Source organism: Euprymna scolopes, chromosome 8, assembly GCF_053919585.1.
Source record: "Euprymna scolopes isolate OS-2025 chromosome 8, ASM5391958v1, whole genome shotgun sequence".
Taxonomy (NCBI): domain Eukaryota; kingdom Metazoa; phylum Mollusca; class Cephalopoda; order Sepiida; family Sepiolidae; genus Euprymna; species Euprymna scolopes.
Window position 1 is genome coordinate 134804415 of NC_136489.1, and position 14174 is coordinate 134818588.

A 14174-nucleotide genomic window follows, 5' to 3' on the forward strand; every position below is an offset into this window, starting at 1 on the left:
CGACAATTTGGGGTCTAAAAACTTGAAATTTTAGATATAGGTCCCTGGACATGGGTCACACTTAATAACTTGATTTGAGCCCAAAACAACAATTTTAAGGGGTCATAATAGGAGTCAAAGTTAAAAAAAATGACCGCTTTTTTTCTTTTTTTTTTTTTTTTTTTGCTCAACATACACCTCCAAACACCCGAGCAACGCCAGGATAAAATGCTAGTACATCTATAAAAGTAAAAGTGTACATTTCCCTACACAACAATTTTGTCAATTTTCAGTCCTCCTACTACCACTTCTTTTTTTGCTCAACACACACCTCCAAACACCCGTGATTTTTAAAGATATACTGAAAGTACTTTAATAGCAGCCCATTAGAAGTCACTCGCACTAGGTCCCTCAAACCCCCCATCAATAAAACTGCAGAATCATTAAGGTGCATATTATGTAATGAATGCGAATAAACTGAAACGCACATTATGTCGGAAAGCCTATGCTGTCAACATCAATATAAAAAATGGGGACACGATGAACTTGCAAAGTTTCTACATTGGCATATATGGAAACTCTATGAATTAGACCACAATGTGGTACGAGCATGCACAACAGAGGGTATAGGAGAACTACTTCAAAAACCTGACATATTTTCATCTATACAAGAACATCCTTAATCATTGACATAGATCCCCCTTTTGATACCAGAGGTTTACAAGACGGAATATGAAAAAAAATTAATAAAATCAAGATCAGAAATTGGAATGAGTAAGACTATGGAAATTTAAAATAGGAACGCATGAGAACACAACGAACATCCACTATAAATTGCTTAAACAGATAAACGAGATTATTTATTTTCTAATTTTGCAAAAGTCTTACATATTAAGAACGGAAAAAGTGTTATAATAAAGCTTCACTATCTAAGGTCAAAAACCTGCCCTTATGTTTTAGAAAAAATCTAAAACATATAGAAGTTCAGACTACTAGGAAATAATAATAATAATAATAATAATAATAATAATAATAATAATAATAATAATATATGTAACCGGTTTCGTCAAGAAGGGTCATGAAGAAAACGCCAATACAAAACATAAAAGAAGGAAAGAGAAAGCAATACTGTAAAGGTAATTACCAAAAACGGCACACTATTAAAATTTGTCTTCGTTTCAACAGAGGAATAATATAAAAGGAAGGACTCTTAAATATAAAATTGATTAAAAGCAATGGATATTTTTCTTTGTAACAACACGGGCTAATGCCAGCTCTATCTGGCAATTCATAAAATAATTATATATATATATATATATATATATATATATATATATATGTATATATATATATATCTTTTGTTTTTAAATCCATTAAATAACATAACATTTAAAACTGACTGTAACTGTGTGATATTACATGTAATTATTTCCCTTGTTCCATGATAATGTATTGTGATATTAGATTAATTAAATAACTTAGCGAAGTATTTGTCAATAAATGTATTCTTGAGATTTTTAATCGTTTTAGTAAAAATTGAATATTTTAAAACATTGTTGTTTCTTTTCATATGTACTTGCAAAATGTGTTATTTGAAGACGATTCGATGTTTAAATGTTTATTGTGAGCAATTGACATCCGGCGTTTTTCCAACTGTGTCAAAATATATATGTATATGTATATGAGGTTGGCAGAATAAGTGGGTAGGCATTATTATTTCTATATAAAATTGACTATTTTAATGTTCCTGTATTTTTAAACTCTACTTACAGACATGGCGCATATGTGCATATGTCCATCGTATGCCACTTTATATTAATTGGCACTTGTATTCCATATATATATACACACAAATATATATATATATATATATATATATATATATATATATATATATATATATATATATATATATATATATATATATATAGGGTGACTCCAAAAAAACGAGCTGTAACCCTAATTAGGCTCCGTTTATTAGTGTTTTGTCCAAATGAAATAAAACTTTGGTCATAACTAGTTTATTATATTGCAAACATCACATCAAAACACTATGGTAAGGCGGGTAATCCTACTTCCTCAGGGAGATGACTGCCTCTGCCTTGCAGAGTTTCAGGTAACACTTGGGCAAGGTGTAGTACCTGTTAGCCTCTTTCTCAAGATCTGGAGGGTTACTATATTGTAAGAAATAGGGATATATATATATATATATATATATATATATATATACATACATATGCATATTTGCTTGGTTATGTGTATGTGTGTGTATATGTCATGCTGCCGGAGAGGTTAAAACTCCGTGAGATAATAAAACACGCACACTATGCCACTGCTCAGTCATCTCACTATTTCAGTTTGTCACTGTGCAACCAGTGGTAGGGTTCGAGAGGGTACAATATGTGTAGCACAAGCATGTTGTGTCGCGATCGTTATGTGAAGATATCTTTCGAAAAAAAATAAAGTAAAAGTCCTATGGCGATAGGTGAGTGGCGACGTGCACAGGCTTAGCACGCTGGAAGTTCATAGCTGCAAATCTGCACATAGGCGGCCAGTGATTTATCTAACATCGTCGACTAAATCGCTTGCAGGTGGATGATCTGGCGGCTGAGCATCCTTTTCTAGGGATACACTGCTCACCCATGAATTTGGGAAGGGTCTAGAAAAGGTGACATAAAAATTGTCTACCCTTTTATTAGCTGGTCGGCTTCCAGCGGTCGGCGGCTGCTCTATATTTGCAGGAGAAACAAGATAAAGTTGAAGAAAAATAATAAACAAGGAAAATCAAAATTTTATCAGGAGAGGAATAACCTAACTGTTACTACGTGGAATATGAGAACTTTACTAGAAGATAGTGAAAGACCTGAGCGTAGGGCAGCTATTGCTGCAAGAGAGCTCGCTAGGTACAGCATAGAAATTGCGACATTGTCTGAAACACGATTGAGTGGTGAGGATCAATTGGTGGAAGTGGGCTCGAGATACACCTTTTTGGAGAAAAGAAAACCATCGGGGCTGAGACGAGAAGGTGGAATTGGCTTTGCAGTGCGTTCTGATTCGGTGAACAGGATTGAACAGCCAATCTGTTTAAGTGACAGAATTATGATGATGCGCTTCCCTCTTGAACACAGGAGGTATGTGACGATTTTAGGTTTGATGGGTCATGATGAAGACACGATCACGGCGTTTTACCTAGATCTCAGTCGTTCCATTTTCTCTATTCCTTTATCTGAGAAGATCTTACTCATGGGTGATCTAAATGCAAGGGTTGGCAAGGATCATCACGTCTGAGACTCACTCGGCTGGTTTCGTAGGTAGGGTCAACAGTAATGGTCTGAATCTTCTCCATCTATGCACTCAGTTGTACCTTGCTATCTTTAACACTTTCTTCAGCCACAAAGAGGTCCATAGGTTTACCTGCACCATCCTCGTTCAAAACAAGGTCACTTAATCGATTACATTATTTCCAGGAAGGCAGATTTGCAGGAACGTCTGTAGTGTGCGTGTTATGCGTCGAGCTGAATGCGGCACAGATCACTTTTTGGTACGCGGGAAGTTGAAAGTCTGTATAAGGAGGAAGTGTATGTTGGGTGGTGTTGGGATTCCCAGGCGGGTTGATGTGTCCAGGGTGGTAGATCCAAGTGTACGTGAAAAGCTTGGATCCGTAGTTAATTCTGCTGATTTTGATGGGTCGTGGGCGCATTTTAAAAATACAATCTATGAAATAAGTGCAGATGTTCTTCGCTTCCGCAAATCTAAACATCAGGATTGGTTAGACGATAATGATTCTGAAATTACTCAACACTTAAGTGCTAAAAGTGAGTTGCATCATAAGATGTATTCTGCCTCTCATGGAGGTCGAGAGTCCCTCCGACAGTTACTTAAAGCAAACAAGGGTATTCTCCAAAAGTGACTCCGCCAAATGAAGAATCAGTGGTGGGCTAAACTCGCCAACCAAATCTAGATGACTTTTGATTGTAAAGACCTCAAACGAATGCAACATTTGCTTAAAAAAGCTTTTGGTCCTCAAACACTATCTACATCTCCCCTACTCTCAAGTGATGGAATTGCCTTTATAAAGGATCCTTACAAGATTCTCCTTTGTTGGACCGGGCATTATTCTGATCTCTTTGACAATCCCTCTAATGTTGATGAGGACGTCTTCAATGAATTTTTATCACAACAGAAGCTTATCCATGAAATGTCTGTGTTCCCATCTGAAAATGAAATTAGAGATGCAATCAAGAAAGTGAACGTTGGAGGGATCCAGGGCTTGATGTTATTCCTGTGGAAGTCCTCTTACATGGGGGTGATAAACTTGTTCATGAAATTCTTCATCTTATCATTGATATCTGGAGCGGTGTTCCCGTCCATCAGGATTGGGTTGATGCAATTCTTATATCACTGTACAAGGGAAAGGGGCACAGAACCGACTGTAGAAGTTATCGTGGGATAAGTTTGTTGGAAGCAGTTGGCAAAGTATTTTCCAGAGTTCTACTCAATAGATTGTTAAAGTATATTTGTCCATCCGTCATTCTAGAAAGCCAAAGTGGCTTTCGACCGGGCAGAGGAACCACGGACATTATCTTCTCTGCTCGGAAGTTGCAGGACAAATGTATTGACCACCGCGTTCCGCTTTATCAGGTTTTTGTTGATTTGACTAAGGCTTTTGATAAGGTGAACAGAAGTGCCCTATGGGAAGTTGGGATGCCCACCTCAATTTCTACGATTACTCAGGGAGCTCCACACTAATATGAAGGTTCGACTGAACTTCAACGGATGCCTGTCGGAACCCATATCGGTTGACAATGGTGTGAAGCAGGGTGATATCCTAGCACCTACACTTTTTTTCAATTTATTTTGCAACTATGTTACCGTATGCCTTTAGAGAATGTCCTTTGGGTGTTTATTTGCGTTTCAGAACCACAGGTAGGGTTTTTGATCTTCGTCGTTTTCATGCTTCTACAAGGACCTTTCAGCACCTGGTTCGTAAATTGCTTTATGTAGATGACACCGATCTTGTGACCCATGGTGAGAGGGATATGCAGGGTATCATGAATCTGTTTTCGGGGGCATGTACGCTTTTTAGGATTACTATTAGTCTTAAGAAGACCAATGTCATGTTCAGACCTCCACCCGGTAGTTTGTATGTGGAACCAAATATTTTTTGTCAACAACCAGAGACTTGCCGTTGTTGACACATTTGTGTATTTGGGTAGTACTCTCGCCAGAGATGGAACCCTGGATGCTGAGGTCAACTATAGGATACAGCGTGCCACTAAGGCTTTTGGTGGCTTAGAGAAGCGAGTATGGTCTGACAGGGGTATAACTATTCATACAAAGATCAGTGTCTATCAATCTTGTATTTTACCATCCCTGCTTTACGCTTCTGATGCCTGGACAACTTATGGTAGACACATATGTAATGGAGAGAGTGCACCAGAAATTCCTGAGACACATTCTGTGCATCAGGTGGAGTACTTTCATATCTGATATGGATGTTCTCATGCGGGCTGGCGTACCTTGTATCGAGAAGTTGATTATACGTAACCAGATGAGGTGGGCTGGACATCTGACAAGGATGGACGACGATAGATTGCCAAAGCGCCTGTTCTTTGGTGAAATTACACAAGGAAAGCGTCCACAAAATAAACCGAGGAAACGCTTTAAGGATAACATCAAAGATAATCTTAAAGCTCTTGGTATTGACGTGTTCAGTTGGGAAAGTGCTTCCAATTATCGTAAAAAGTGGCGCTCCTTGGTCTATCATGGCTGTGATAGTTTTGTCGGGCATGATTTTGTATTTCAGGAGTTCAAAGTTGTTACATGGTTATCTCTAAAACCCTCTCACTTCCAGAGGGTACCTTAACTCTAACCGGTCTGAACCTCTCTGCTTCTCTCCACTGAGTGATCTGACTCTTCTGCTCTAATCTCCTTCTAACTATCTTAGAACACCACTCACGTGTTTCCAACATGCGCGATTTGCACGTTTTGGAAACCATTTCTGACGACCAGGAAATTTCCTATTCTCTTTGTTATTTTACAAAGGAATTTAACCTACTTGTTTAATTCTGTAACCCATATTTTATTATGCATTCTTTCTAAGAACGTGAATAGTTTCCAGCCAAATTTGTATTCATTAAATATTTTAACAGAATCAACAATTTACTGGACATTCCATTTATAATAACATTCTATGTTTATTTTAATTGTAATTCTCAATTCCAAGTCTAGCTTCGCAAGATCGAATCCGTGACTATCCTATTTCATATTTACATTTAACTAATTCCCTATTTTTTTACTTACATGAAAAGGGGGCATGTTATCATGTAACAATATGATCTTTTTATACATTTCTAATAAAAGAAATTTTCATTTAATGTTTCCTCGAAATGGGGGAAACAAAGCCTCCAATTATTGTAGCAGACAGGCGGCCAACTGCTGGAATTGTAGCGAGATTGGCCACCTCACATCGGATTGCCCCCAAATGAAACCCCCAACGAACCACAAATCGAGAATAGGACAGCATCTAGGGGGTTCAGTTATCTGTTAAAGAACTAAAAACATTCACCCAAGAAGGATAACTAACGATCCTATGACGATCCTTTAGACCAACCACAAAAAGAACCTTGGCTAATTTTCGCCTGGGTCTTGGACAAATGAAGGTGGTGTCCAAAAATGGTGGGGCAAAATTAAGGAAGCTATAAGGTTCTTTTCTGCTAATTTTAGAAGACGATGCTATCTAGAATCTAGAGCAGTTAAAGCGACATTAAAGTCGAGATTAGATCGGACGGTGAAGGAGGGGAATAGTGCTAGCTTTGATATAAGGCTCAATTTGCCTCCTTGGCTGAAATGGAACATCAAACCTTTGTGATTAGGGTTAGGTTAAAAGAACGCCTCAGGAGGCAACAAACCTGGTAAAGATCTACATGCAAAAGAGCATCGACATGCTACTGACCGGCAAATCGCACGTGTCACATTGTCGAATGTCGAAGTTCAGTGACCACAAACGAAGATGTTATGGAGGTGTTTAAGTCTCATTTTCAGGAGCTTTTTTCCATAGAACCCGGTCTGTCATTAGAACAGTTTGGCACCTATTTGTCTGGATTGTCTTCTCTTTCGACGACTAAAGCGGCTAGGTGCAAATTAGTATAACAGAGGATTAAGTAATTGAATCCCTAAAGCGGGTCCGCCTTAACAAATCTCTGGGGATCGATAGTCTGCCCTACGACTTGTATTTGAGGTTGGCACATATGTTTGTTCCCTTGTTGACAGTTTTATTTATCTTATGGTTTAGGAACAATTTAATCCATTATATACATGGGCATTGTGAAGCTGTTAAGCAAAGGAAAGATGGTGTGAATGGGTATGATAATTATCGACCCTTAACTCTGAGATTTTGGCCAATATTCTTGACAATCGTCTGCAGCTTGCCCTGGCTAGTCTCATTAGCCCCGAGCAAACTTATGCCATGAAGGGTAGGACAATCCAGGATAACTTGCACTCGATAAGCTTGATGATAGAAAAAGTCCACAGTGAGATCGCGATTATCAGTTTAGATCAGTCCGAAGCTGTCGATACTGTGGACCATCGTTTCTATCGATACTATGGACCAGTTTTAGCCTGCAATTTCGCTCGTGGATTCACCTCCAATTATGCAAACCCCGCGGTAATAATAGATATGAATGGGAAGAAATCGAGGCCCTTCAGCTTTTCCCGGTCCATTCGTCGGGGTTGTCCAGTATCACCGATGCTCTATAAGATTTCGTTGGAACCTTTCATTCGCGGGATAAGAGTGGATCCAGTCTTACGCGGTCTCACTTTGCTTATGCCGGTCTTGCTTTGCCTACGCGGTCTTGCTTTGCCTATGCCGTTGATATAGCAGTGCTTGTAACGAACAATACTGAGATTAGTTTCATCGGTATTGAAATCAGATTCCATGAAATGATAACAGGAGCCAAAATTAACTGTGACAAGTGTTCGGGTTTGCGTATCCGTGCCTGGGGGTTAGTATCCTTCAAGAACCCTTTAGCTAGAGCGACGGGCCTTGCAAGATACTCGGCGTCTGGTTCGGACCTGACATTCAGCTGGGGACAAATTGGTCGAGAGTCCTAAAAGCGGCCCGGTCTGTGGATCAGCAGACATTTTTCGTAAAAGGGGAAAGCGGATGTGTGCATATCGCACATCTATCCAATCTTTATTTATCGTCTCTCCGTCCTTCCTCTCCGTCAGATACGCTGCTATATTTGCAGGGGGTTCTTTTTCAGTTTCTTGTGGGTTGTAAAGGCCCCTATTATCTGTCACGATATCTGTTATCTCCATCCTTCTGAAGGTTGGTCTGAGTATGCCAAATGTGAAGATTCGTCTGCACACGCTTCGGCTCTATTAATTGGATCGAATGTGTACACATGTGAGAGAAATACTAGTCTCTGGAACGAGGACACTAAGAAAGCCTTTCCGGCTCTGAGAAGTGTGCACTTGTCTGAGAGAGGGACACACAGGTTTTTGCGAGTGTCGTCGCACATTGAAGTTTCTTCTCTACCACTCTGCTGTTGTCCCAAAAGGGGTGTAAGTGAGGGGATCCGTTGGGGATAATATAAGTGAGAGGCTTCCTTTGACGAAGGGGCAGCTTCGCTTGATCTGGTCGTGGGCGCCTGAGTTGTAGTGTCTCACTAACGAAGAGGCTTCTCTGGTTTGGCTGGTTATTTCTGATGCTCTCTGGGTCGGTAAAAGACTAGACTCAGTTTTCTTGGCTATTTTGCCTATATGTAAACGATGTTGCGATGAGGCCCAGACGTTATGTCACGCCATTCGTTCATTGTCGCATCGTTGTGCCAATGATTGACTTTCTTACAGGTGGCATGGTTTGCATACTGAACATATCGTCTTTTACTCTGGTTGCTTTCAATGTTTGTAGCAATTGGGCACCGACAACTGATGGGCTTAGAAAAGAAACGGTTTTTTACCTTGTTAGCAGTAATGAGAGGTGTGATATGGAACACTCGTATGAAAGTTGTCTACGGATCTAAGGACGTCACTCCTCTTGACTTTATACAAATCTCCCGTTATCAGTTAGGGGTTCATATTAAGGTTGAAAGGGTCAGACTCTCTTCGTCAGACTTTACTGAAAGGTGGGTGTCTGTTGCGCGTGTTTGTAGAATGATTGGAGCAAGACTTGATTGGTACTTAGACCTGCCTTAGGCAACAAAGTTTGGGACACGGAAACGAGCATTAGTTTGAAACATTGTAAGTCAAGAGCAGGTTACAGTTAAAACTAGAGTAAGGACCAGTTTTAAAGCATTTATGTTCATAAACTAGCTAGTGTGTGTTAGTGATCATTGGGCACCGTTTTTAGTTTGTCCCGGTATTTTAAATTCCTTTCCCTCCCCAATTAAGTGACAGATCGCTTGATTTACCAGAGATGCGCGTTCTCTTTTGAAATTTTCGTAAGAGGTGTTAGAAATAAAGTGTTCGGGCCCGCATCACCCTTTCGACTGGTAAATCGGCGTATTTGCCACAGTTTAGTAATTGGGGGGGGGTCTTTTTACTAGCATTGTACATGTCATTTTATTTTGTATATAAAATTTTTATGCCCCGTTGCATATTTTCATATATGGGTTTTAAGTGGGTTATTCATGGTATGTTGTTTTTATGGTAATCGATGAATGTATAGTATGAATGCGGTATTATAGTGAAAGTATAGTGAACGTAGAAACTAGCTAGTAAACATTTCCCTTTCCCTTCTCCCATTTTCGGTTTGTGCCAATTTTTTTCTTAAAAATCTGTTTCTATTTTCATGAAAATAAATATTTACTTCCATTATATTCTGCTACCTGCTTCGGTTACTTGGAGACTAGGTAGAAAAGTACCAGTCAAGAATTCGTTATTGACAATCACTCCGACACGTGATCGGCTAAGAACTGGCCTAGTACCTGTCGGAGTAATGTAGGCCACCTGGGTATCACCCAGGAGGTCCACTCTCCCCTGACCTTGCCACCTTGCTTTAGGATGGAGTAAGTTTATTGCTTGCTGCCTAAGACGTTCCGACCGGGGAATACCGACGGGGATACTCAGGCAATTTTTGCCAGGCAAAGTGCCCCTCCTTTAAAAGAGCTTGCTTGACAACCCACTGTCCATACCTTCTGTTACATAATGCTGTGATAGACAGCATTTAAATATTTCGAACGCGCTAATTATTATTATTATTAATGCATTATTGTGTTAATTTTTCTTACATGTGGTGGTGGTGGTGGTGGTGGTGGTGGTGTTGTTGTTGTTGTTGTTGTTGTTGTTGTTGTTGTTGTCTCTTCTTTTTTCTTTCCCCGACATCTCTATCAATGGTGCCGGATTTTCGTTTCTTGTATTCCTGCCAACAATGGCCTCAATAAGCGTGGAACCAATGAAAGGACCACCTACTAAAAGAGAAGACAGTTCTTCGCATTCAACAGAAAATAATGGGTGGACCGAGTCGCTTGCCGTCAAAATCGACGTGGAGGAATTTGTCGCTAATGCAAGAAAATACATGGATAATATTACTGAAAAACATCATCATTGATCCGTCCTGTCTCAAAGAATTCTAAAAACAGACTATACTACTATTTGTAGTATGTCGTTAAACCAAAAAAACCTCATTCGATCAACAAATGGGCATAGTTAAAAAATTGATGGCAACAGCAGAGATGAGAGCTGAGAGGTTAACAAAGTGTAGAGGTTACAATATCTTGTGTGCCATGTTAAAAACTAGCGAGGAATTTATCACAGTTTCAAGAAAGGAAATCATTACCAAAGACTGTATATAAAGGATGGAATATGTGGGGCAACATAGGACGACGGTGTCGGTGTTTGACGTACCTAGTGTTGTCCCCGGTGAGTACATATGTACTTTCCTATTTTAATACTGGGACATCAGGGTTTATGTAGATAAGTACAATGGTGTGTGGAGTTTCGCTATTTTTCTCAACAATGAAGCTTTCCCAAAAATTTCATATTACCACCAAGCGGAGGATGATAAAATTCCAAAAGTTGTGTCAGGAAGAAGACCAGCTCAAGAAAATAGGCTACCTATCGTTTACCTGCCCTGTCAGAGTCCCAACGCAACCGAAGTCTAAAAAGATCATCTTAAACTGAAAGTCGGTATACTAATCATCACAGCGTCCCTATCCCTATCCCCACAAAAAATACGCCTCCTCCCATCAGAACAAGTTACACCAGAGGATTAAAAACACGTTAAAAAATCTTCGGGGAAAATGCTTGGACATTACCCGATTAAAAAAATTCTCCCCCAAGTATTATGCTAAAACATTAACCAAAAGTGAAATACTGTAAATTAGGAAAAGTCCGGGAGGCCGGAATTTAAGGAACTCCTTAAGTTAAATGAAAATTTAAAAAGAGAAAAAAAAAACTGAAATATCTTTCCCAGATTTGTTATTTCCTGTAAACTCACTCTAAAAACAGTTCCCCCTACCGAAGAAAAATGCTCATCACTCGGAAAAATACCGCTCCCGTAAACCTTCCCCTCGTATTAAGGAAAAATGAATTCTTTAGGTGTCTCCTCTAAAAGTAAAATGTCATCTTAACACTCTCCTTTCAACACTCATTGCAATACGCCTCAAAATATCCCATCCCCTTCTCCTCTGAAAACGGACAGCCCCTCCAACACCTCTTCCTGCCGCCACCCCATCTGACAAGAAAAAGCCCAGAAGCTCCTCAATTGAGGGAGAATCAAGAAAACAAGCCAAAATTTGTTTACCAGGGAAAGATATCTGCAGAGTAACGCATGACCAAGAATAACAAAAGAGAATATCGAAACCTCCTTTCTTTTAAAAATGTATTTAAAAAAAAGACGTAGCTAATTCAGAGAGCTTTAAAGCAGCAAAAAGGTTATTAACAGTAGTAGGGAATAGAGAGGAGGCAAAAAGTCTGTGGAGTATACTGGATGAGGTTAATTCTACGTTTGAAATCTTCGCTCCAGCTGCTTTATACAAGGATGCAGACTTGATAGAAAAAAAATCAAGTGTTGGACGAGTCTCTATTAAAGTTCATCCATCTTTACATAGGGCCTTAAAATTAACCTTCCTTATAGACATCGGTGGTCTGTCCACTGATAGGGTCATCACTAATGAGATGACCCATTGTTCGATGGAGACAGCCGTCAGTGTTTTGTCACCATCAATATTCGTTCAGGAAGTTGAAATTCCATCAATATTCGTTCAGGAATATCAATCATAAGTGATCACAATGGCCTTGGGATTAGCTAATTTGAATGCCCGCGGTTTAAGGAACGCCTCTCGCACACTTCGAGTTGCACGCGACCTTCAATGCCTTAGCGTGGATATATACGGTTTGCAGGAGACCCACATTATTCCTAGTGATTATGAAGGTGGGCTGCTTAAAAACTTTTAGCTCTATTCAGCACATTTCGATGCCTACTCAATGGAAGGGGCTTCTTGGCTAGTTAAGTGCACTCTTAATGCGTTGTGTGTCCCAGTATCTATCGTTCCTGCAGGAAGGCTGTGCGTGCTGGATGTTACGTACAGGAGGTGGCATTTCAATTTAATGGGGGTTTTTTTGGCGCCCAATAACCAAATTGAGCTACTGCCTTTTCTTTCGGCAGATCGAGCCCTTTATGAATTCGTTCCGTCGAATAGTTTTACCGAAAGATTGGAACAAACTCCTGGATTCCGATTTAGCTCACGGGGGTAACTTAGTAAGGGCTACTAACCAGAACCGGGATAAAGCATTTCGAGACCCTATCGACAAGTTTGATCGTGTCGATAATTTTCGAAATGAAAAACCCGGTGACGTAATATGGACTTGGACCGGTAGACGCGGCTCTGACCTGGCGTAACACTCGAGTTACATCGATTAGTTCTTAGTTAGGAGAGTCGACATAGGGCTTTTAGATTAACCAAGTTTCCACAATATAGTTTATTCGGATCACACTTTAAATTATATATATATATATATATATATATATATATATATATATATATATATATATATATATATATATATACTAGCATGGGTAACCGGCATTGTCGGTTATTTGGAGATGTATGTTGAGCGAAAAAATAAGTGGCCAATTTTTTTTTACTTTGACCTCTATTTTGACCCCTTAAAATTTATTATTTTTGGCTCAAATAAAGTTATTAAGTTAGATCCCTGTCCAATGAACCTATATCTAAAATGTCAAGTGTTTAGACCGAAAATTGTCGGAGGAGTTTGGTAGAGTTCTCAACGGTCAAATCGTTAAACTTTGATCCCTTAATCGCCAAATTGCTGACCGAAAACGGATCACATCTATTTTCCCAAATTTCAGTACGCTGTATATCAAATTTCGAGTATGTAGACTTAAAATTGACATAGTTATTGCGTATTGAAATGTACACACACAGACACATATATACACAGATACACAGATACATACAGACACTTTCACTTTTACATGTATATATATATATACATGTGTATATATATATATATATATATATATATATATATATATATATATATATATATATATATATATATATAGGAAATTTATTGCTGTGAGTATAATAAATTTCCTATAAACTGCTCTGGCTAGACATAGAGGACTCTAGTCAGGTTTTTTTAACACTGATGAAATATATATATATATATATATATATATATATATATATATATATATATTACGGAGGTACGTTTGTGTGTAGGAGTGTGTGGGAATCATATACATGGGTGTATATATTGTGCATAGTTTTTCTACTAATATGTATACATAAATTTATACATATTTTTATGTTAGTGCAGATGCATTGCTGCGTGTATAGTGGTAGATATGTATATGTATATACGTGGGCCTGTATTGTTAACATGTGTAGTGATATAAGTGTAGCTTAGATATATTAATGTGTTTAATGAATTGCATATATATATATATAAATAATATATATCTATATGCATGTGTATACGCGTATTTTTATAAGAATGTATACATATATATAAATATTTAGAAGGTATATAGGTGCATGTATAAATGTTAGCGATATGTATATATCTATAATATAAATCTCACCTGTCTGTTTAAAAGTATGTATGCATGTATGTATGTATGTATGTATGCATGTATGTTTGTATGACTGCTAAGATTTTTGACAGAGGCTACAGATGTTCCCGTGATCGATATCGTTTTGAAGCCTGATCCTTCGGACAAAAAA